The 24375-nt window shown below is 49.6% G+C and overlaps 1 protein-coding gene across 1 annotated transcript in view; it reads right to left on the minus strand.

The window, feature by feature from the left end:
* The window catches only part of SHISA6 (shisa family member 6), a 207929-nt gene that overhangs the window by 173476 nt on the left and 10078 nt on the right, over nucleotides 1-24375 (minus strand). The gene's annotated exons all lie outside the window — the stretch shown is intronic.

Consider the following 24375-nt stretch of genomic DNA (forward strand, 5'->3'; position numbering starts at 1 on the left):
GGAATGGGCTTCTAAGGCCGGGGTCTCTGTGATCCCTACAGGTTCCCAAGGCTTTTGTGCTGTTTCTGCAGGAGAACACGTGTCCCACCTGAGCAAACAGAGCCAAGTCTTGCCCACCATGAGCCCAGGGTCACTGGGGCTGCCTGACTTGCTGGTGCAGGCTCCAGCAAGGACAAGGCTTCTGCCTGCCTGACTGCCCAGTGCATCAGAAAACATGGTAAAAGCTCAGGCCAAGGTCACTTCCAAGCCAAGGGGGAACTTTGGGTTCAAAACAGAACAAGAGGATCGTTCTAACTTGGAAACTGGGAGATCCTTATTTTTCCTTTTGATTTATTTCAGTGTGACTTCTGCATGATTAGCTTTCAGAGTGCATTTGCATCACGTCTTCCAGCCTTCTTTGCAACCAGGATGGGTAAAAGCTTGCTATTCACAACTGAATACTAGAGCTCTCAAGTAAATGTATTGGCCAGGACCTGGGCTTGATGGAAAGTGACGCAAACGGGAAGATTTTACACAACAACAAGAATGGGGAACAGTTCCCTGGCATGGGGTTTGTATCAGTTCAAATTAGCAATGCTGCCAAAAATATGCCCACTTACTGCACAGCAGCCCAAGCCAAATCCACAGCAATGAGCTGCATGAGTCCAGGTCATAGGCACAGATCTTTCTGGCAGTGGGAAAGATGTAGAATGTGAAGCTAAAAGCTCTGCTGGCACTTCCTCCTAAGTGACCAAGGGAACATCTCCTTTCTCTAATGGTTTACTCTGTTAACTACAGCAGTTGTCCTTCATTTTGCAACCCTCCTGCAAGCTGTAACAAGCTGCAAGAGGCTTCAGAAATAATATTTTTTTAGGTTTTGTTAGCTTAAAGCCTGCAGTGCTAGGGGGTCTCATTAGCAACGTGCACCAGGGTTGACAGGAACATAGCGACGAGTTCATCTTCAGCTGAGATGTCCATATAAAAACACTTTCAAAGAGAGAGTATTGACTTGATAGGAAAAGAAAATGCAGCAACTCACCAAGGATGCAAATGCATGTGCTGCTTAGCAGGAAAACCCCACTGGTTTGTGCAGGAAACAGCTCTACTCCCCTTGCCTGCTTCTCCTGTGCCAAGTCACACACATGTCTTGACTAAAGCTCCACAAAGAGCAAACATTTAAGCCCCAAAGAGCCAAGGAAGTACAATCCTATCCTCCACGGTACAGCAGAGGGAAGAGACCCCCTTTATGTTCTCCTTTAGGCAATGAGGGACAAGGGGTTCACACAAACATCAGGCTCCCATGCCTTCTCCCATGCCCTGTGCTGAAGCTGTTCCCCTTTGCTTGGACTGAAAGAAGGAAGGAAAAGGGGCTCTGGCTCTTGTACATTGAGGACATAAGGACCTGTTTTCATCATGTGAGCAATTCACAGCAATGCCATCATGTAAAACACAGAGAAAGCACAATGAAGGCTGGCTAACTTCTCTATAGAACACCCAGTTGCAGTCCTTGCCCAGAGAGCACAATAAAACCACTAGCAAACTTCTCAGAAAACAAGCAGGCTTGAGGCTCCCATTCAGAGGAGTCTCAGATACTTAAAAGCCCAAAGTGACTGAAAATTATTTTTCCCCATGGGTACCAGGGACAACTGCAGCTGCATCTCTGCATTGGCAGCAGAGACATCACAGCTCTGACACCACACAGGGCCTAGGTTACATCAGACCTGGGCAGAGCAGGAGGCATGACCAGGTCCCAAAGAGGTGCTCTAGGGCAGCCATGTATCAAGGGCATCCTTGCAGCTCAGGCTGTCAAAAATTAAACACAAACCAGCCTATAATCTTTCTTCTGTGTCCTTAGGCACACCCTATCATTGCACACCTAGTGACACAGAACTAGCTCAGGTTTTGGTATGACTCAGGAGAAGGAGAAAAAGTTTCCTTCTGTTTCTTTTACCAGGCCATGGATTAGTTCACTTACTCCTAGTGCTCACATGTTCATGCTTCCCACAAAACACCCTCTCAGGGAAACATAATAGACACTGAGGACTGTTTCATCATTCTCCTTTATTCTATAGCAAGGAAGCAATTACTGCAGGTTGATTTAGACTATTCTATGCAGGGGGTATCAGTCACGATTAAATGCTGGAGGTTTTCACAGGAATGTGTATACAGCTTTATCCAGGGTACTGGTGAGCCTGTTCACCCAGCTCTCAGAAAAAGCAGCTTTAATTTCTCTCCTTGCCAACAAGCACTCAAGGCCATGCCTATTCCTTGCTGGCAAGCACCTAAACACCAGGCTTTGGCTTTCCTGATCTCTGCCAGGTGGGACTCATAGTCCATTCTTCATCCATGTTGCACCAATAAATTAGTGCTGACACTATGCAGTGTGTTCTTGTCCCCAGATCCCTTCATGCTGGCAGGTGTGTGAACCAGGGGGCCTTGGTGACATCCAAAAGTATTCATTTGTACTTAGACCCAGTCCCACCTGAGGAAGGACTGCACATCTGGACCTGCCATATGAGGAAAAGCTCAGAGAACCAGGTTTGTTCAGCCTTGAGGAGGCTCAAGGGAGACCTTTTAACCATGTACCAGTGCAGAAAGGGTGACCACCAAGAAGATGGAGACTCCCTTTTTACAAGGACTCACATGGAAAAGACAAGGGGTGATGGGCACAAGTTACTCCTGGGGAGATTCCAACTGGACTCCAGAAGAAAATTTTTCACCATGACAACAGTTGGACATTGGAATAATCTCCCAAGGGAACTGGTGGATTCCCCTAGACTGGACAGTTTAAGGACCCAGCTTGACAGGGTGCTGAGCCATCTCATTGAAACTATATTATTACCTAGAAAGGTTCAACCAGGTAATTCTTGAGGTCCCTTCCAAGCTGGTATTCTAAGATTCCATGGTTCTATCATCTCCCAGGCTTCAGTGCATGAATCTCTGCTGCTCTGGGGGAGATGGCTATGGCTGGTCTTTGGCAACCCTCCCTGTTTCCACCTACTTAAGAGCAGTAAAAAAGAAAAAAATGAGGAAAAAGCAGTACTTCCCTGGCAGAAATCTCCAGGGAGCAGCTGAAGGGGGTGACAGAGCAGACGGTGGGAGATGCATCATCAAACCAGCCACCATCTCCACGGTGTTTCTTTGCTAGCACAGACCCAGTGCTGCTGGTGGAAAAGCCAGGGCTCTGCTGGCTGCCAGGCAGCTTCCCTTCCATGTCTAAGTGGGGTTGTTGTTGCAGCCCAATACACGTGATTTTGGCTGTTACTAGTGAAAAGCCCCAGGGTTTGCACTGATCCACCAGTGAGGGGTGTGGGGCTGGTTGGGGCTGGCCTGGACCTGAGCTGCTATGGGCTTGTTTGAGCTGTGAGAGCAACACAGTGACTGTCACCTACCCTGGGCTGGCTCTGCTCTGGAACAAGCTGTGGCACAGCCAGACAAAGCCAGGATGACCCAAACAGACACATGGTGAGCACAGCACCAGAGACCCAAGGTGACCACTAGTACATTTTATCCATCTAGTTTTCCAAGAAGGATAAATGAGTCTGCATTAATTCAAAGTACAAGCACTAATACTGTTGTAACTGGGGTTTTGTGTTTCAATCACAGTATTAAGACCACAAAGAATGAACAATCCACTTTCAGCTCCACACACAAGGTGGGCTGCCTTTGTCTACATAGGATTTTGGGGTGTAATGCTTTATCTATGAAGTTCCCTTCTCCCAGCACTAATTCCCAGATCAGTATGGAAGAAACTCTGAAGTTTTCATCCAGAGAAAAAGCCAACTTAGATGCACGTACTCTTTTGGTTGACACATTTAGAGAAGTCATTTTAATTAATTACCTCATAAATATCTTGGCTGCTTTCCCTTTACCAGTGTTAAATTCCATGCTATGTTGGAATTTAGTCTATGTTGGTGCAGCAGTGAAGTTGTTACGCCTTTAAGCTTCTCATTATAAAGAAATCATAGCATCACAGAAGGCATCTGATTTTAACTGTGGTGACCAACAGCAGTGGCAGAACTGCAGCAGTCAGCCCAAGGGGACCTTAGGTAAGTCCAGGTAACTCAGGGTTCCTCAGGTGACCTGGACACACTCGTTACTGAGATATCCTGCTGTGTAAACAGAAAGGACTTAACCTCTGCTTCCTGGGGACAACTCACATGTGCTGTGTCCTGCTTTGGGCCCAACAGGACAACAAAGAACCACCTCCCCCCTCACACACCCTGGGATGGGGAGGACAAACCCAACCAGGAGCTCCTGGTGGACACAAAGGACAAGGAGGGCTCTTCACCCAGTACATTCATTGGCAAAACAGACTCAACTGGGGGAAAACAATAATAGTTTAATGTCACCCTGCTCTGGTGCCCCCAGGACACAGACACCCAGAGCAGGGCTCACACACCTCACCCCACCCCTCCCTTCTTCCCCCCAAACCCCTTTGTTCCCCATTTCTCTCCCTCCTTCCCCCCAGGCACAGGGGATGGGGTTTGCAGTCCCTGCACAGGCTGGTGGTTCCTCCCAGCCCTGCCCTGCTGCCCCACGGGTCCCTGCCCTGGCAGAGGGTCCTTCCCAACCCTCCCCACGAGCCCCTCAGGAGGTGCAGCCCCTCAGGAGCTGCTCCCGAGTCACTGCGGGAACAGGCACCTCCCTGGCCCGGGGGTCCCTTCCAACCCCTAATCTGTGACTCTCTAGAGGTTCCAGCCTTGCTTTCAGTGCCCAGGGGATGAGCAAGACAAGAGTTGGCCATTTCCTCACCACTGTGGATGTTTGTGCCCATGTCAGCTCGGGGGTCGCAGACTCACGTGCAGCCAAGGCCTCTCCTGTCTGCTGCTCTTCCCACAGCCCCTCTTCCTTCAACCACACCCTCACCACCTTCCTATGGGAACAGCAGCAGCTGCCTCTGTGGAAAAGTAACCTGAGGGAAGTGTGGAGTGCTTTTCTGATTCCCTGTAACCCGATTGAGCAGGTGGGAGCAGCAGGAAAGTGTCTGTTCCCAGTGCTCAGAAAATGATGTCAAGAACCTCTGCGCTGGAGGAGCTGCTTGTGCAAAGGTGAATAATGTTGTTAAAACATTGCTCTGGAAAGGGAAAAGTCTCCAGTGGGTAAGAGAGGTGACGTGATCATCGACTCAAACTGCCAGACTGTTTTGTCTTGTGTCAGGAATCTGTGTTGCATGGACTTCTGCAGCTTTAGCCTTTCCTTTCCAAGCAGTAACATCTTTTGAGATAACAAAGTGAAGCTTGCATGCTTAACTGACTTCAAAACAGCAGTTTTAATTTGATGTGAAGCCACTCATTTCAGCAATGCTTAAAATGTCTGCATTTGCAATAATCTCCTTGAATAAAGAAACTACAAAGCTTCAGTTACAGTCCCCAAATGCATTTGGCTGATGAAGTGACTTCTCAATAAACTGAATCGTTAGAAAGAGATTGTCCACATGTCCATTAAGACTGCAGCCTGCACACTTGTGCTGTGGCTTTCAGGGGAAAAGGATGAGGGTGGAATTTTCCTTCTGTGATTCTGTGAAAGCTCACAGGCTCCACAGGCTCCTTCCAGCAGGGAAAACAGGAAGCAGGGAATGTTTGGTAGAGATGCAGGGGCATTGACAACCAGGCATTTCTACCACGATTGAGGGGCAGGATACATCTGTCTGTGTTTTCAAAACCTCTTTGTACTGAACTAACAAGAATTGTTCCTGCAGTCTGTGTCTCCCTATGCCTCCCCCAACCTCCTCCTCTTCTCTCTTGGGTTTTTGGCCCCTCTGCTTGGTCCTGCAGGACATGGCAAAAGCCTTGTGTTCCCCAAGGGAGGATCTGCTTGTGCTGGTGCCCTGGCTCTGTTACTGATTTGGTGAGATTTTGATTATTTTTGGGGGTGGTTGGGCCTGGTCAGGCCAGATTGGCCAGACTTAGGACACACCAGGTGGAGTTATCCCCTTTAATAACACAGTGTCTGCTTATCTACACCACATCAGTGTCCATAAGTTCTTTTTTTGTAGTGGTTGGGAGCCTGGGATGTGCAGAGCCTGGAGCACCTTCCCACAGCTCCTGGCAAAACCTGCATCAGCATTTCCTGGTGGAACAGGAGGCTGTGCTGACAGTTCCCCAGGACTGCAGATTCCTCGAGGTAGCTGTAAGTTGTACCCGTGCTGTCTGTTGACTTGTTTAAAATGCTTAGAAACAGTAGCTTCTGGGTATTTAATCTGGTTTTATATGATAATTCCAGTGCTTACTCATAAAGATCCCCACAGCCAGGAGGAATGTTGATAAACAACACTGTGCAGAGCTCTACACTCAAGTACCATCCACTTTTATTTGGGTTAGATAGGCAGGAATATGACAGGGAGACATTCCCAAAGCACAGTGAAGCAATCTAATGGCACAACTTGTGCTTGTTGCTAATGAGAGGCACAAGGCCACCAATTCCCTGGGTTCTGCTTTGAAATTGTGCCCTGAAGTGCCTCTTAGCAGAGGTTGCTCTGAGCCTAATCCACTTCCCAGCAACACTGTGTGTCTCTGAACCTGGATGCAAAGCTCTGGAGCTGAGCAGCTGCTCAGGAAGCCACCAGCATCCCTGTCAGTCAAGCTAGGCTGCTTCTGCTGGAGATGTGCTGATCTCATTTAGAGAAGGCCTAATATTCCCCTTCTAATTAATTTGTTCTGTTCGCCTGTGACTGAACTGGCTTTTGTTCTTTGGGAGCTCCTCAAAAATGAGATGCAATACCTGATGGAATTTAATTATATAGGCTGGGAGAAAGTGATTAAGGGCAAAGGGAGGGCTGATGACACCACACACATGCTCCAAGGGTATTAGCAGAAGGGAAGGTAGAGGCTGCTGCTTCTCAGCTGGAGGGAGAACACTAAGGACTGATTGTCTCCAGGAGGAACTTTAAGGTTAGACATAAACGTTCTTTCATCTCTGAATACCTTTGCAAGGGTTAAATGTGCCTTACTAGAGCTGTTGAGATCTGCCTCAGATATCATCCCAGTGAAATTGGGTCTGCACATCACCCTTGTGCAGTACATCTTGATCCTGATGCTCTTTAATCCCCTTGGAGCTGTGTGTGCCCATAACAGCAAGAACGGGCTGTGAGAGAAGGGTCCACCAAGGAGCTGAACACAAAGGGGTTTGCTCCTGCTCTCTCCCAGAGTCTGGGAGGCCCTGGGCCACATATCCCAGTCCTCAGTGGGAGAAGTGAGTTACCAAAGATGCTGAATGTGAAGGGGATTCAGGAATGGAGGCTCTTAGGTCAAACTTCAACAGAAATTCAGCAAAACTGCACAATTCCACCAGTTTCTGGTCACCACGGCCACGCCCATCTCTGCTTCATGGCATATGAGTAACTTACTCAGAGAAAAGTAGTGGAATTGCATAAAAGGGTGGCTGAGGAAAGAAACAGCAAAGGGAAGAGAGGGCAGAGGAAGAGCTGTGACAAATAGAAAGGCCTGATCACAAGATACCAGTCAGTTAGACCCTGGAAACTGCTTAGAGTCACAGAGCTGAGGGTGTTCAGTGCTGAGCTGGGTAACCCCAGGGCTGTAAAAAGCACAAAGTGACCAACCACCCTTCCAGGTACACCCTGCACTCTAAGGTCCTTGAACAGCAGTGATGTTCAGGTGTTGTGCCAGCACATCCCACATGGAGCTGGGTTTGGAAATGGTGGGGAGGGAGTTGGGCTGGGATCCAAGGTGTCCAGAGGCACCCAAAGTAATAACCCCCATCAGAAAGGGACAGTTTCCTGTCCCAAGGGTGGCTGCAGCTTCCTGGGGCACTGCCCTGCTCCAGGGACAGGCAAAAGGAGGGACTTGAAAGCAAAGGCAGGAGGCAGGAAGGTGACAGAGAATGTGTCTCTGCTTCTAGACTGGCAGGATCCTCTTGTAAAGGCACATTAGGGATGCAGGAAGGGGTGCATGGACAGGAACCTCCTCCAGGGGAACTTCTGGGCTCTACATTCCTACCCTAACCAGCCAGATAAGTCCTAAAATAACTGGAAATGGAAGAAAATGTTGAACTGCAACAAGATGGTTAAAACACTGGTGCTTAGCAGCCTGTCACATACTAACAAAGATCTTTTTAGACCCACTACACAAGTCTTGTTCTACTTAGGAAACGCTTGGTTGCTCCTCCCTTGGGAATTCAGCTGCAAGGGGTCAGGGGGAGCAGTGCAGAAACTGGCTTTGTTCCCAACTCTTGCTCTGATGCCACAGGACAATGACAAGGAAACTCATGAAACTATCCACAACCCTTTGAGATAACATCAGCCATGGTGGTGGATACCACCCTTGTCCTGTTTAATGATCATTAGCAGCAGCTGGTTGAGGAGACTCCCCATGCTAACCAGGGCAGTGGCAGAGAAAAAGGACTTCCCTGCTGAGTGAGGAACCCTGAGAGCAGAACATCAGCACTTGTGCAGAGTGAAGCAGACACCTTCCTGCTCGAGTCATTTGTCTCACAAATACCAGCCCTGACTGTCAGTGATAACATTTGTCTGATTGAGGGGCTGATGGGGTCACTCAGAGCCCATCTGACTGCAAAACACAGGCTTGCCTCCCCAGATCACCTTTGATTTATCAAGAAAAGATCTCTCTCAGCTCCCACGAGCCTCCAGGAGCATTATGCTGCTGCAGCAATATTGCTGCTCTTATCCCAACAGCCAGACACTGGGATTTAGGTTATGGTTGGACTTGAGGATCTTTAAGGTCCCTTCCAAACAGGATGAGTGTATGATTCTATTGGAAATGGCCTGAAACTACACCACGGGAGGTTTAGACTAGATACTAGGAAGAATTTTTTTACCCAAAGAGTGGTTGGACACTGGAACAGGCTGCTCAGGGAGGTGGTGGAGTCCCCATCCCTGGAAGTGTTTAAAAGAAATAACGACCAACAACCACCTCCTGGGACCAAGCAACCCACCAGCAGGGTCGTTCTTGGCCTGTTCTCCTGAGGATCTTTTAGAAAGGTGAGTTCTAGTGAGTATGGAGTGAAACAAGAGGAACCAACTTGAGTAAGGAAAGCAATTTAGACTCCAGTTTGGCTTAGAGAAGATTTTCACTCATGTCCTGGCATGTTTTAGGAGCAAAACAAAGACTTCTCAGGTGGGTTATGGACATTTTTGTCCTCTCACTAGTACTTAGGGCTTTTTTTCTACCCAGGGCAGGACTGTGGCTTTTCTGTGCTCCTGCAGCCCATGTAGCAAACTCAATTCCTCCTATTTTATAGCTGGAATTGGACTCCCAATGCAGGAGAGGAGGGATATGCAGCCAGGCAGCCTGTTTGGAAGTCACCACAGCCCTGTATGGCAACTTCTGCCCTGCCCAGGACCAGGGACAAAGCCAAAACCCAGCACAGGGTGTTGTGCAGCTGCACCCAGGCTGTGTCACCCCAAATCCACATCTCCTCTGTGCCTGGCCCACAAGGAACAAGGAACTAGAAGAAATCAACAAGAGCTGGCTCTTCAGTTCAGCACAAGCTTCTAGTTTTGGAGATCTCAGGCAAAGCTGGCTGGAAACTGGGGCTGAAATGGCACAAAAATGAATTGTCTGATCGTTAGAAAGAAAATAAGAGAATCTACCAGACCAAGCAAACAAAAGGAAAACCAAGACAGATACACACTGGGAAATACAACATAAACTGCTGCTCTTAGAAAGATTGTCCTCTTCTGGTCACATTCTAAGGGCAGGAGCCAGCACAGACATGTCACAGTGCTCCACAGCTGGGATTTGGAGAGTGCAACAAGCCTAAAATACTAAAGAAAATTGCCCTTGGGCCACAGAGTATTGGATGCTAACCAAGGATTTTAGAAGGATAAGCTTGTGTTTTGTAAACTTCAACTGTGTGATAGGAACATGATGTCCCTCAGGGGGTAGGTATCCATCTGCCACTGGTTGGGTCTACATCTTCCTGTAAAGGAGAAGCTGGCCATAGCCAGAGACAAATGTGAGACTGGAGGGCAGGTCTGAGCAGGCTGGAGGAGCCAATGGTCCAGCTGTGCTTTGGGAATAGAGATAGGGAAACATAATTTGATCAGTGGTGCAGTCATAGACTCCTCCCAAGAATCCTGTGACTGTCCAGGTGTCTCAGGAGAAAGATCACCAGATATGCCCATAGCTCAGAGCCTGGCAGTTCATGTTTGAAGGGAAATTGGGTTGTGCCCTAACAGCTGTACCTGTGGTGGTGCTCATGTTGTGAGCTGTACTCCTGGGAAATATTCCTGCCTGGATCCCTGACATGGTGGGGTACAGGACAACTGCTTCTTGTGCTGCCTCCAAAAGGCTGCCCTGCTCCAAATCCAAGGCAGGAGCTGATGGGGAGCACAAGCTGCAGGAGATCCTGCCCCCCACATTTCCTGCTGGGACATTTTGTGTTGCTGAACTTCTTCAATTCGTGTCCCTTTGATTTCTGGATGGTACTTGAAGGACAGAGAAGACACAGTAAGTGGGTGATCCAGGCCTTAATGTGCCAGTGCTGCTCAGCAGCGAGTGAGGAGAGCCCAGGGACACAGTCTGGCTCACACACACCAACCAGCTGTGTAGGCTCAGCCCCTGTGATCCTGATGTGCAGTTGGTGCAAGGCCTTGATTAGCATGAACTAATTAGAGCTGTAGATACGGCATCATGGTCACCACGATCACGTCTCGGAAGCCAAGGAGCAGCTGAGAGCTGTGGGCAGGAACCTCCCTGCCCTGCTGCAGCCACCACAACAGGCTGAGCAGCCAGTGCTCCCAGCCCTGCTGCTGCTGCAGGAGCTGAACGTGTCCTGGAGGAGCCTCAACCCTTTAATGAACATCAGTCAGTAACGAAGTGTGCTGCTCAGAGCTGCTAATGAAAACATGTTCCCTTCCTGGGGACAGGGCTTCTCAGACTCCTTGGGGACTCTGCTTCCAGGAATCAGGTCATGGCAAGACAGGCAGTGAGTGATGGGGATCTAAGGAGGAAAGCTGGATGCAGCTGGACAGGAGAGCTCCTGGTGCTGGTGGGGTTGCTCCAATGTCAGAGGCCAATGAGGATAACCCTGGGTGCCCTCTGGCCTGTACCAGGATTTGTCTTCTCCTCTAACCCCTCCCTTCCTCCTCAGTTTCAGATCTAGATCATAAAAACGATCAGGGAGTTTCATTGACTTTTAAGATTTGATCTCAGCAGCTCAAAGAGCAGATCTGGGTGATTCCCTGCTGCCTTTTCTAACTGACAGCCAGGAAAAACAGAAGGGAGGGTATGGAGAGACACAGAAAGGAGAAAGTGAAGAAGAGATGAAGGCAAGAAAAAGAAGGAGATGGGTATAATTTAACCAAAATTCCTTAATAGGAACATCTCTATCCACTCATATCAGGTTAGAGACTGCTCTGGGCAGTTCCTGACAGGAACAGGCCGTGGGAAAGGGACATCTTGCTACTCACAGCTGTGAAAGGTGCATCCTCAAAGCAAAGGTGACAGCTTATGGGAAGTGTCATACACCAAAACACAAACTTTCCCATTCTTATCCTGAGCTTTGTGGCTATGGAAGTGGTTTGAGTTGGTCAGAGTGTCAGAGACTTGATTTTTCATGCTGGTAGGACAAGAAGAGAGCAGGGGTTTTTCCAGAAGTCAAACAATTGGCTTCTTTAAAGCCCATAACAGGCCTGCACCACTTTGCATCTGGGGCAGGTGTTTGGACCAAAACTGTTACATCTCACATGCAAGGACCTTTTTCATTCTGGCTTTAGGAAACAATAAACTTTTTCTTTTTTTTTTTTTTTTTAACAAGGTGCTGGCAGTTTCTTCTAGCAACCCCACCTGGCACTGGATTTCTCCCAGTTTCACAAGCAGGATCAGCTGTTTGCAGGATTTGTTTCTCTCAGCCCTGCATGAAGCTGGGACACTCAACTCTCCAGGTGCCTCACACCTGGGAGAATGGGAAACCTGACTGAGTCCCATTGTCTCCCTCTGGATCTTCTGTGCTGCTCAAAATTCAACACAACTCTCCTCTGAACTCCAGAAAGACACCTGACCATTTCCAAAGCTCCCCAAAAAGTCCTCATGAAGGAACAGTCACAGTTTCCACTGCATTTCTGGGGTGATGCTCACCCTGCAGCCCAAGCACTGAGAAAGGACAACCTGTAATACCTTGCCCAGGTCTTGCCTCTGTAGTCTGATGTCACCTGCTGTGACAAGTGATCTAACCCAGCTCCAAAGGGACTAGACATGAGGCAAGTGTGTCTTCTGACCAGCCATCTGTACGCTCAAGATCTAGTCCTGGAGGAAAGCAGAAAGAGCTGATCATTTCCAAATGAAGGCCACAGCTTGACAGCTGCTGTGAGTGCCCCTGGGAAAACCCATTTGCTATCAGAAACTCCAGATGTGCCTGGCTGAAAAGCCCTCCTTGCACAGAATCCCAGAATCTCAGGGGTTGGAAGGGACCTGGAAAGATCCCCCAGCCCAACCCCCTGCCAGAGCAGGGGCACCCAGAGCACATCACACAGGAACGTGGCCAGGGGGGTTGGAATGTCTCCAGAGAAGGAGACTCCACAGCCTCTCTGGGCAGCCTGGCCCAGGGCTCTGGCACTCTCACAGCAAAGAAGATCTGCCTGAGATTCCCATGGAACCTCCTGTGCTCCAGTTTGCACCCACTGCCCCTTGTCCTGTCACTGGACATCACTGCACAAAGCCTGGCTCTGTCCTCCTGACACTGCCCTGAACAGATTTGTGCCCATGGATGAGGTGGCCCCTCAGTCTCCTCTTCTCCAAGCCCAACAGACCCAGCTCCCTCAGCCTTTCCTCAGCAGGGAGATGTTCCCCTCCCTCCAGCATCTCTGTGGCTCTGCCCTGGGCTCTTTCCAGCAGTTCCCTGTCCTTCTGGAACTGAGGGGCCCAGAACTGGACACAACATTCCAGATGTGGCCTCACCAAGGCAGAATAGAGGAGGAGGAGAACCTCCCTGACCTACTAACCACCCCCTTTCTAATGCCCCCCAGGATCCATTGGCCTTCTTGGCCACAAGGGCACATTGCTGGTCATGCTCATCCTCCTGCCCACCAGGACCCCCAGGGCCCTTTCTCCTGCCCTGCTCTCCAGCAGCTCAGCCCCCAGCCTGTACTGGACCCTTTGTTCAGAAGCAACAAGCTCCTCTCTGTGCTTGGCTCCAGGGCTTGCTTTATGTACTGGTTGTTGCAGATGGGTCAGTGTTGGAATGAGCAGGGTGCTGAAAACACTGCTCAGGTCAACTCCCTTCAAAGAACTGTCAGTCTTCTGGTCCCTGTGAAACAGCAATAGCTGTGGTAGAAGAAGTAGTGAGGGGGACCATGGAAGGGCCATCACTGGAGTCAGGGTTTCAGCAAGGGTAGCTGGAGGCACTTGATGCTCAAGGAGCTCCACCAGCAATAAGTTTATCAGAAATGTGCAGCCTGCTGAGTTGGAAACAAGGAAAGGTGAAGGAAAACTGCTGATCAGGAAAAAGGGGGGTGGCAGGATGTGAAAAGACAAGCAGGGGGATCCCCAGAAGGTCTCCTACCTAAGGTAACCTCCTACAGATGTCCCAGGAAAATGAGTGGGTGCTAAGATCCCAAATGCTTTTGAGTATCTGAGCATGATGTTCCCTCTCAAAGGGATGTAAGAAAGGATTTAGACACTTCAGCACTTCTGTAAACTCCAGCAGGCTCCTATCTACATGTTCAGGCACAGGAAGTACCTACAAGAGCTTTCCCCAGGCTTTAATAATGTCAGCAGGATTTGCCTCTTAAGTACTGACTTCTCTGTCTTAATTGGGGCTCAGTTTGAGATGTGAGGTTTTGAAGTTGTTGTTCCTGACTTCTTTGCTTCCAAATGAAAGCAGAAACCATAAATGACTACATTGAAGTGTGTGAAACAGAACAACTTGCATCCTTAGACTGTCAATTCCATATACCCATGGATTTACTTACATTTACAAACACAGCACTTCATCAATATTTATAAGGAAGCTCCCAAAGCCCAGCTGGGGAAAAAAATAAATATTATCACCATTTCCCAGCTGTCAAACTGAAGCACAAGTGGTGACATGACTTGGCCAAAGAGACCAAGCAGGGTAACATCACCATCCTGTCCAGCTTTCCTTCCCTCACAGCCAGCACTGCTGCACTGTCCCCCCCCCATCATGCTCCCACCTTCAGCAGGGGCTTCACCCACTGGGCTCACATGGGGAAACAAACACTTTCTTCATAAAATTGATGTTAAAAAAAAAAAGGGAAAAAAAAACACAAAACAAAACCTGGAGTATCCTGGATTTGATGGCCCAGCAGGATAAGGAACATTTCAGTTCTGTTTATTCTGATGGAAGTTAAATGAGTGAAGCCTCAGAAGAGCTGACAACCAGCAAAAGCCCCTGGTGCCTGGGCCATCAGACAAAGGTTGAGCTGCCTCTCTCACCTCCAGACACTCTCACATCCCAGAACCTCCTCTTTGACAGACACATTCAGAGCTCTAAGACTGAACAGGTCACAGGGGTTCCTGATGAAGTGGAGGGAAGGAGGCCACCTTGGAGATGGTTTCATCAGAGGTACTTTGAAATGAAGATGTTCTTTTCCACTGGATGTAGAAAGGAGTGGCCACGTGAAGACCTAGATGTCTTAAGGACAACTTAGGGCAAATGAGGGCCTTCTGTAGCAGACTCAACCTTATTTATCTGACAGTAAGTATAATGGGAGGTTTAATTATTTAGCTAAGAGGACAGAGCTGAGTGTTTCCTTGCTCCCTGCAATGCCAGGCACACCAGCCCATGTGTAACTCACCCTACAAGAGGCTCCAGGTTGGTTGGCTTAACTGCTTTTGCACCACCCTTTCAGGAGTTAAACCATGCCCTGAAAGTATCCCAGCTTCTTACCATCCAACCATGCCTACTGCATAGAATCATAGAACCACAGAATGGTTTGGGTTAGAAGGGACCTTAAAGATCATCCAAGGGCAGGGACACCTCCCAGCAGCCCAGGCTGCTCCAAGCCCCATCCAACCTGCCCTTCAACACTGCCAGGGATGGGGCAGCCACAGCTTCCCTGGGCAGGGTCTCACCACCCTCACACTAAAGAATTTCTTCCTAATGTCCAACCTAAATCTTCCCCCCCTTAGTTTTAATCCATTCCCCTTTGTCCTATCACTTAAAAGCTTTGTCAAAAGCCCCTCCCCAGCTTTCCTGTAGCCCCTTCAGGCACTGGAAGATGCACTGAGGTGTCCCCAGAGCCTTCTGTTCTCCAGGCTGAACAATCCCAACACTCTCAGCCTGGCTCCAGAGCAGAGACACCCCAGCCCTCTGGTCACCTCCACGGCCCTCTTCTGGATTTGCTCAAGCAGAACTCACTCAACTTTAGCTCAATCAGAATCTTGTCTCCAGCTTAGAAAAACAAAGAGCTTCCCTCATGAGGTCCCTCCACTTGGTACCTTTCCCCAGGTCACCTCTGGAGGCTTGTGAGCCTTGTGAGATGTCCTGTCTGGCTGTGAAGGGCCAAAGTGACAATGGCATCCAGTCTCTGGAGGACAGGCACCCTGTGGCTGCTGGTTTATCTTGAGGTACCACAGGTGCTCTACCCAGGGAACTAAAAGCTCTTTTAGGAGGAGTGACATGACACAGCCATTATGTCTTTGCCCCTCTCTTGTCCTTCCTGAGCTGCAGCCCTGGACTGTGGTCCCAGAAGGGCTTGTATGCAGTAAGTCAAATAGGAAGATGGGGCTTCAGCACCAGATTTCTGCTCTGAGCTCCCTGCAGGTCTCAGAGGGATTGTTGTTCTATACCCACACTGTCATAAGCCCAAGTTCCTGCGTTGCTGTGAGCAACAGCACAGCTTTGCCTTCCCTCCAAATTCTGGCTGCAAGCCCTCTCTGCAAGGACTGGAGTCCCTCTCCATGCAGTGCTGGGATCTCCTCCCTCCATGGGGCAGCAGGACATGCCCCACGTTATCACAGCATCCCCATTTCAATCCCCTGGGTAGTGTTGCAGGGGATCTCCTGCAGGATTTACTTGAGGAGCACATGTGGCCCAGCTGTGCACTCTTAACCCAGGCTCCATTCTTCTGGCCAAGCCTTTTGGGGACCCCTGTGCCCAACCATCAGGCCACTCTGCCTAGAGCTCTCCATGCCCTGTAGCTCTTCATGTACCACGTCCTTCACTCTGGGCACCTCTGGCAGCACACACCCAGCCTCAGCATGTACACACCAGGTACCTGTGCCTCCCAGGTGACCATGCTCCACACAACCAGCCCATTCCACCACTCCTGCACCCTTCTGCCCACCAGCCCCAGCATCTGCCTCTTCTCCATTAGCACAGGAATTCTTTCCTGCCCGTGCTCTCAGGAGATGCCATGGAGCTGAATTGCAGAAGACAGCCACTGATGAATTATGGCACCCAAAATTAACAACAGGGATATTTATATTTCCACTGCTGAAGCCTTGGAAGGAGTCCCTTCTTGTTTGGCAGCACTTCCCAGAGCTGCATTAGAAAGCTGCTGAAGGCTCAGGCAGATGCTTGCAGAAATGAGTGCTGGCTTTGTTTACTAGGTAGTTACTCTCATAGAGAGGAATTCAGCCAGTTGCTTTGATCTTAAAGGTGACACCATTATTGTCCTGCCTTTCTTGAGTGAAAGTGAGCTCAGCTTTGGCCCCCTTTCTAAGCAGTTTTACTTGGGGACAACAATTTTCTTGGGCTGAGTCACTTTGAGCCTAGTCCTGTGCCAGATTTGCACATGGTTTTTTGTTGTCTTCCATGAGGAAAACCTCTGGCAGAGTTCCTTGGTGGCAAACTCCTAACAAGGAAGCATGGTGTGGCTCAGGAAAATCATGGCAAAGCTCTGCTCTGCTCTGCTCTGCAGCTTGGCCTGTGCCAGGCACAAGGGGTATCAGCTGGGACGTGCCACACGTGGGCCTGTCCCTTCTGAACCAGGCTGGGATGTGCCACTTCCACCATGGAACCAGCTGCTTGGATTCAGCCTGTTCTTGAGAAGGGGTGGATGATCTTCCTCTCCTGCTGCTCAGAACAAGAGCTCAGAGGCATTTTCATTTCAACAAGAGATGCTTTTTGAACCTGGGAATGTGCAGTGGGTGTCAGAACATCTCCCCAGCTCCAGGGAAGCACCATGGGGAGCAGCAGAAGCCACGCACAGAGCTGGTATGTGACCTGGAGGACCCTGTATCCTGGTGGGCAGGACAAAGCTGTGCCCACCTGCCCTGCAGGGCTGGCCCTGGCTCTCCCTCCCCAGCAGGCTGCTGGCAGCCAGCACACTGGCCTTGGGCAGATCCCATGCCACGGTGCCTCTTGGACTGTTTTCTGTTTGGCTGGATTGCTAATGCTGGAGTAATTACTTAGGAAAATTCCTTAATCAAAATCACATTTGTGGAGGTAATGAGCAAATAGGTCAAGGAGAGCAACGTGCCTTATGAGCAGGAGCTGCTTCCCTGAGCAGCTGCAGAGCTGCCTGCCTTGAAGGACCGTGGGGGAGGTTGGAGGACAGGGCTGTGGTCCAAGGCATGGCTGAAGTGCAAACAGCCTCACTGAGACGTCCTGTTCTGGGTGCTGTATGCACTGGAGATGCTGCAGGACACCTCCTGCCCTGGTCCATGCAGTGCTTCTGGTTGCCCAGCCTTCCAGGAGCATATTGGTTTGAAGGAGATGCCCTGAATCTCTGAATGGATCTGACCTTCAGCTCTGGTATCCAGAGGGTTGATACAAGCTGTCCTGATGCTTGGAAGGGTGAGATGAGACAGAGATTTGAACAGTCCATTGTAAGCATAGAATAGATTTTACCCAAGACTTCTTATTTCAAACAACTAAATACAAAGATGAAGCAGGTATTTCTGAGCCCTAAAGCCCCAGCGAGGTGTTTGGTGTCCCTGGGAACTCCCTGCCCAAAGGACAACTTGCTGGCCTCCCTCTTGCTCATGTTGGAAATCTTTGCACTAGATTCTTACTTCCACACAGGGAAGTCCCTGCTGCCAACCTCAGAGCTGAGAGCTCAGAACAATTCCACATCACCCACAACCTGTTGTCAGCCCACTGAGCATCTTTCCTAGATCACTGACAATCCAGGGAGCAGCCCATGTCCCAGGGCAGATCTCACAGGCCTCTGATCATCTGCCCAGTGGCTGTTTGTCCTCATCCACTGCTTCCCACCATTTCATCTGCTATTCCTTCTTGAGACCACCTTTCCTCTTCTCCCATGGTCCTCTCAAGCACTGTTGAGAGACCTCACTGGCAATTTCCAAAGGGAAATGTCAGCACTGCCTTGCCAGGATCCCTTCCATCCACACACCAGTCGATCCCTTCCCAGGGCACTAGCAGACTCCCACTGGATGCCCTCTGTCCACAAAAGCCATTTTTACTCCTCTACCCCATTTTACTGCACCTGCTCAACCAGCCCATCCCCACATTCCCAGCATTGCCTCTAAAGATGAGGACTGGGACTGCATTTGGCACCCACCTGCCACAGGGGCTGATGAAACCCTTACCCTGAGCATCAGGGCAACTCAGCAGCTCTAAAAACCCACCAGTGAATATTTCCTTTTTACCATTTCATTGATAAGCTTTTCTGCAAAACCTTCACTGAGTCTTCTTCAGTTTGAGGGAGACCATCAGAAGCAGCCCCCACATGCAAGGGGGAATCTCTTGTGTCCCCCCCCACCACAGAGATGAACAGGACAAAGCTAAAAATGTCAGAGATTTTGCCTTCCTTGAGCAGCATCATATTTAAAGACACATATTGCTCTAATTTTCTAGCCACCTCTGCCTTAAAAATTTCCCTCCTTTAGATCAAGACATGAGATTGCACAAGAAAAAAAAAAAAAAGAGAACATTTTTCTGTTGCAAAAATCTCCTTTTGTCTAGCACAGAGGAGGTTCCTGAAGCACTGAAGCACTCTTGTCTGGGAGAGGGAGCTCCCTCAGGCTTAGCTTTGTCCCACAACCTAAGGGCACTGGCAGATTTGAGCATCTGAAACTCTGATAGGAAGGAATTTGGGTTTTTAAACATCTATTTCTTTAGCTGTAGTAAAGACAGAGACATAATTGGCCAACAGAAAAACAAGAGGAGAAGCAAAAAGGATCCCCAAACCTATCAAAGGCAGACACTGCATCATCAGGGGGGCTACAGGGAAGCAGGTGAAGGGACTTTTGTAAGGGCTTGTGGCCATAGGACAAGGGGGAATGGCTTTAAGGTGGAAGAGGGGAGGTTTAGGTGAGACATTAGGATGAAATTCTTTAGTGTGAGGGTGGTGAGACCCTGGCCCAGGTTGCCCAGAGGAGTTGTGGAAATGCCATCTCTAGAAGTGTTCAAGGGCAGGTTGGATGGGGCTTGGAGCAACTTGGGTGTCCCTGCCCACGGTGGGTGGTTGGAACTAGATGATCTTGAAAGTCCCTTCCAAACCTTTCCATGATTCTATGATACACTGAACTGGGAGGGCTCATGGCAGGTTAGTGCTTGTGTCAGCCTCCATCTCCTGGTTTCTTGCCATGGATGCCCTGGCCTTCAGGACAGAGGGGTTTTGCTATTTCAACATGTCCCAGAAAAGCCTGAGTCCCTGGTTGATGAAGTCCCATGAGCCTCATCAACAATTCAAGAAGGTATCTCAGGAAGGGGCTGGCTGGCAGCAGACCCTGAAACATTCATGATCTCACAGCTGCTCAAAGGTAAATATTTCATTAGCTCCACCAAGTATCATTCTGACAAATATGTTAAGCTGATGTTCACAGGTGTCACCCTGCAACTTAACACAGCCCTGGGACTGTGAGTGACCAGGTAGGGTCTGTCAGCTCCTGAAGTGCAGAAGCCTTCAAGCCTGGACACATGGGGACATGTGTGGGACACAAAGGTGAGAGCAGGAGCTCAACAAGCAACATGAATACTTCAGTGAAGAGACCAGCACTCCCTGAGCTCCCACGGGATCTGAGCACCACGAGCAGCTCCTCACATGGAGCTCATGAATGCCAGAAAGTCCAGTCATGGGCAAACCAAGTTCCTCAAGATCACTGGGTTCTCCTACAGAGAAGGACATAGATCTACAGTGCAGACCCCTTGCTCTTCTGGCTACTGAATTGCTTCACTTGAGAGGAGAAGGGTCCTGATCATTTTCTCCATTGCTCTCTCCTCCTGGTCAACCATGGTGACCACTGGTTTGGCTGTTCAACCCCTTGCCCTGCTTCAGGCCCCTGTATTCCTTGCTCTCCAGTCATACTGAACATGCCAGGTTCTCACCCCCATGAGCCCTGGCAGAAGATTCTGGGGATCCTGCACAAAATGGTGATTTCTCACATTGGCTCCATGCAAAATATAAATGGATAGAGACAGACACAGAGGAGCTGACCCAACAGCATGTGTGGAAGTAACAAAGAAATGTAGAGGGCAGAAAGGGGGGATGGAGGGGCATGGGGAAGGAACTGGGTTAGATAAGCACCACCAGAAGTGTGACAGGACTGAGGAGTCAGAAGGGACTGACAGAAATGGTTTTGCCAGGATTCTTGGCTAAGAGAAAGCAGAACTTAAATTCTGGTATGGGCTGGGAACCTGGACACTGCAGGGGGACCAGGGAGCCTGCAGCAGTAACAGCACCAGGAAATGAGCACAGAGAGCTGTGGGCTCTTCAGAAGAAGCAAAAGAAAGGGTGGAAGTGGCACTGAGTGCCAGCTGGGGAGGGAAAATTCAGTTTGTCAACACGGAGAGAACAAAATCTGCTCAGATCAATAGACATTGCCAGCATGGAATGGGGGGGGAAAAAAGTCTGCTCAAAATCCATGGGTGAAGTAATGATGGGGGTGATGTCAGAAAGGAGGTTACCATAGGACCTGCTGCAAACCTCCACAGTGGGACACAGGTTTTCAGTAGAAACCTCTGTAATGTTCTCAGCCCCACACTGCTGAGAAGTGCGTCACTGGGAGAGCCCAACTCCCACCTTCAGGCAGGGGAACAACAGCAAAGCCACAGATTCAAGAATATTTCTCTTACTGCCTTTTCAGGGGGGTCAACCCGAGCACCCGGGCACTGCCCTGTGCCCGGCAGCGATTTAACATCTTGCATGGGGCTTGTTCTAGAGAGCAACAGTTCCCCACAGAAGGGCTTTAACACCAGAAGATAGAAGTGTTGGCACAGCTGACAAAGCAGGGACAGATCTGGGGAGAGAGCTGCAAAAGGCCATCCACATAGATTAGAATTCTTGTCCTGAGAACTGATGAGACGTGAGCTCCATTCTTTGCTAACATTGCAGTCCAGAGCCTGGTCCAAAGCCCAGGAGAGTCAGAAGGAATCTTTCCATTAACTTCTCTGATTGTAAGTGAGATTGTGACAGATGTACTCCCTTTCCCTTCCTCCTCAAATATTTTAAATCCATCAGAAAGAGCAGTTAGATTTGTCCTTTTATGGAGCAGGACATCATTCCTCCTTAGGTAGGCTCATCTAAAGAGCCACCCGGGAGTCTTTTCAGGTACCTGCAACAAGTAAGACAGTCTGAGGGTAACAAACCTTCAGAGAAGGGGCAGTGAGGCAAGACCCATTACATTCCCAAGCTACATACACGAGGCTGACAAGCAAGGATTGCACCAGAGCTAAGAGCAGTTTGAAGGCAACAAGAAAAGCTGGCCTCAGTTCTTCAACACGAGCCAGACCTCCCTGCCATCTTGCAGTCTAGACACAATCTCTTGCTGAAAGCCACCAGAAAACATGCCTGGCATATCCCAGAAGGTGGGAATATCCTGGAGATAGGAGTGTTGTGCAGGAAAAGCCAAGCTGCCTCATGGAGAGATTGACTGCTGGAAGCAGTGACCAGGCAGCACTGCAGCCTGGTCCTTGTCCCTTTGCTCTGGCCCAGCAGACTTTGAGACAGGGCAGTAAGGGACAGCTGGGAAGCCTGGTAGGAACAAAACACTAATCAAGCAGGTTTTCAGAGGCCTGAGCAGTCTCTTCTGCTGGTGATACTCCCACCTCCCTTAGCCAGGGTCTTGCAAGGTCTCCAGAGCTGCACATCTGGGTGTCAGATGAGCTATTCATTGGGGGGGGGGACTTGTTACCAGGGCTTGAAGGGAGAGGACAAGGGGGGGAATGGATTAAAACTTGAAAAGAGTAGATTTAGATTGGACATTAGGAGGAAATTCTTCACTATGGCAGTGGTGAGAGCCTGGCCCAGGTTGCCCAGGGAAGCTGTGGCTGCCCCATCCCTGGCAGTGTTGAAGGGCAGGTTGGATGGGGCTTGGAGCAGCCTGGGCTGGTGGGAGGTGTCCCTGCCCATGCAGGGGGTGGGACTGGATGATCTTTAAGGTCCCTTCTGACTCAAACCATTCTAGGATTCTATGATTCTATGATATATTCAAGGACCAATTGCTGAGAACCAGGACTTCCCCAGGATCACCTTTATTCTCACAGGTATGTAAGCTGAGCAGGTAGTTTTCCATGGCAAGGTTGCAAGAGTTGCTTAAAGCTTTGCAGAGCCCATGTCACTGCTTTTCAGTGACATGGATGCTGTGGCCAGTGGTCAGCTGGAGAGTTCAGTGCCTCTGCTGATATTGCCTGGACCAAAGCAGTGAATCTTTGTCTCAGTACATTTTTGCATCATTTTCAAGTCAGCAAGGAAAGGAGGCTGATGGTGATGAAAGCAGAGCACAGACTGAGTTGCAATATTTGGGCAGGGCTCCAACGAGAGGGGAAGGGAAGTTTTCTGATGAGGGCACATTCTTAATGAAGTCTTGCTTCCACCTCTGCTCACACTGCCACAGAGTGTGCCAGGACCAGCAGCCATGAAATGGGAGAAGCTCAACACCCAGAATAATGTCCTTATAAAGATTTTATTCTTCACAGTGTCAAAAGCAACTAGTTGCATTACTTTCTGGAAGCCAATTTAATTGTTGTCAATACCAGTTGCAAATTGGCTTTAACATTTTAAATTGATGTTTTCTGTAAACTGCTCTGATTAATGGAAGAAAAGATTGTGTTGCTGCCTTTGGTTTGAAGCTCTAATGCATTTTACAAACCATAATTGATCTCGCATGACACACAGAAGCAAACAGGGAGAACCAAACCTGCTACAGAAATGTTACCCTTCCACAGTAGAGCAGGATGGTGCAGGATCAAACAGCTGGGCAGACAGTGGGCTTGGTTGGGTTTTTTTTTCCCCCAAGAAAAGTCCTGAGCAACTTCAAATGAAAAGTCCTGAACTGCAAGAGAATTGTCCTGATTGTAAAATGTCATCAAGGTGTCATATTTGAGCTCTGGAAGATCCCAAAGCTGCTGGTCTGAACCTCAGGCCAATTCATCTCTGCATCTCCAAGTGCATGTGGCCTTGAAGGTGCTGATGGTCAATCCCAGCTGGATACTCAGTTCCCAGCACAGCCTCTCCCCCAGGCTTGTTCACAGGCAACCTCTGAAACTCCTGCTCAGGGATATAGTTCCATGGGCCACAGAACAGTGGTTACAAGTTCAGCACTGCCTGAACAGGGTAATCCTCCTGGATCCCCCTGCTGGGTGCACTCCTACCTGTCATCATGTGTTGAATGACCTATTTCTGACCTGATTTTGCTGGGTTAATGAGTTAAATCAACCCATGGAAGACTGTGACAGCACCAGAGTTAGGGCAGAGGACAGTGGCCATAGCAGAGGATGTGAGAAGAGGACTGAGACCTCAGCTTCAGTGGCAGAAGAGCCATTATGTTGACCCAAGTGCCCATGAGACTGGAGCTTGAGATGAAGAATAGCCAAGCTTGCAGATTCCAATCAAGAAACAGGTAATCCCAAAATCTAGCCAGGAGCATGACTCCCCTTGCCTACTGCATCCTCAGGTGACCTGCTGCCCTCCCACTGCTGGTGGGGAGCTTTGTGTTACCCCCTCACTCTCTGCTCCCAATCCTTTCCCAGGTCTGGAAGGGGGGGACAGAGCATGGGGTGAGGGGAACCAGGGGAACCACCCCCTGTCCTCCACCGTGCAGACCTTGTAGCACGAGCAACACAGGACAAGGGTGTGACCAGGCCTCCCACCTTAGGTGTTTTGCTCCATCCCTGCTTTTGTCTGCTTTGAGAACTATTTCTTTGCCATTCCCCATCCAGATTCAGGAATTGGGAAAACAGCCAAATGTATCAGATTGGACCTCCTACCCACACGCACATTCTCCATCCTCTGTACCTCCTCACTGTTCACAGGATCACAGAATCCCAGAATCCCAGGGGTTGGAAGGGACCTGGAAAGCTCCCCCAGCCCAGCCCCCCTGCCAGAGCAGGGGCACCCAGAGCACATCACACAGGAACGTGGCCAGGGGGGTTGGAATGTCTCCAGAGAAGGAGACTCCACAGCCTCTCTGGGCAGCCTGGCCCAGGGCTCTGGCACTCTCACAGCAAACAAGTTCTTCCTGAGATTCCCATGGAACCTCCTGGGCTCCAGTTTGCACCCACTGCCCCTTGTCCTGTCACTGGACATCACTGCACAAAGCCTGGCTC

This window comes from Chaetura pelagica, unplaced genomic scaffold, assembly GCF_000747805.2.
Source record: "Chaetura pelagica isolate M959 unplaced genomic scaffold, ChaPel_1.0 scaffold471, whole genome shotgun sequence".
NCBI classification, from domain to species: domain Eukaryota; kingdom Metazoa; phylum Chordata; class Aves; order Apodiformes; family Apodidae; genus Chaetura; species Chaetura pelagica.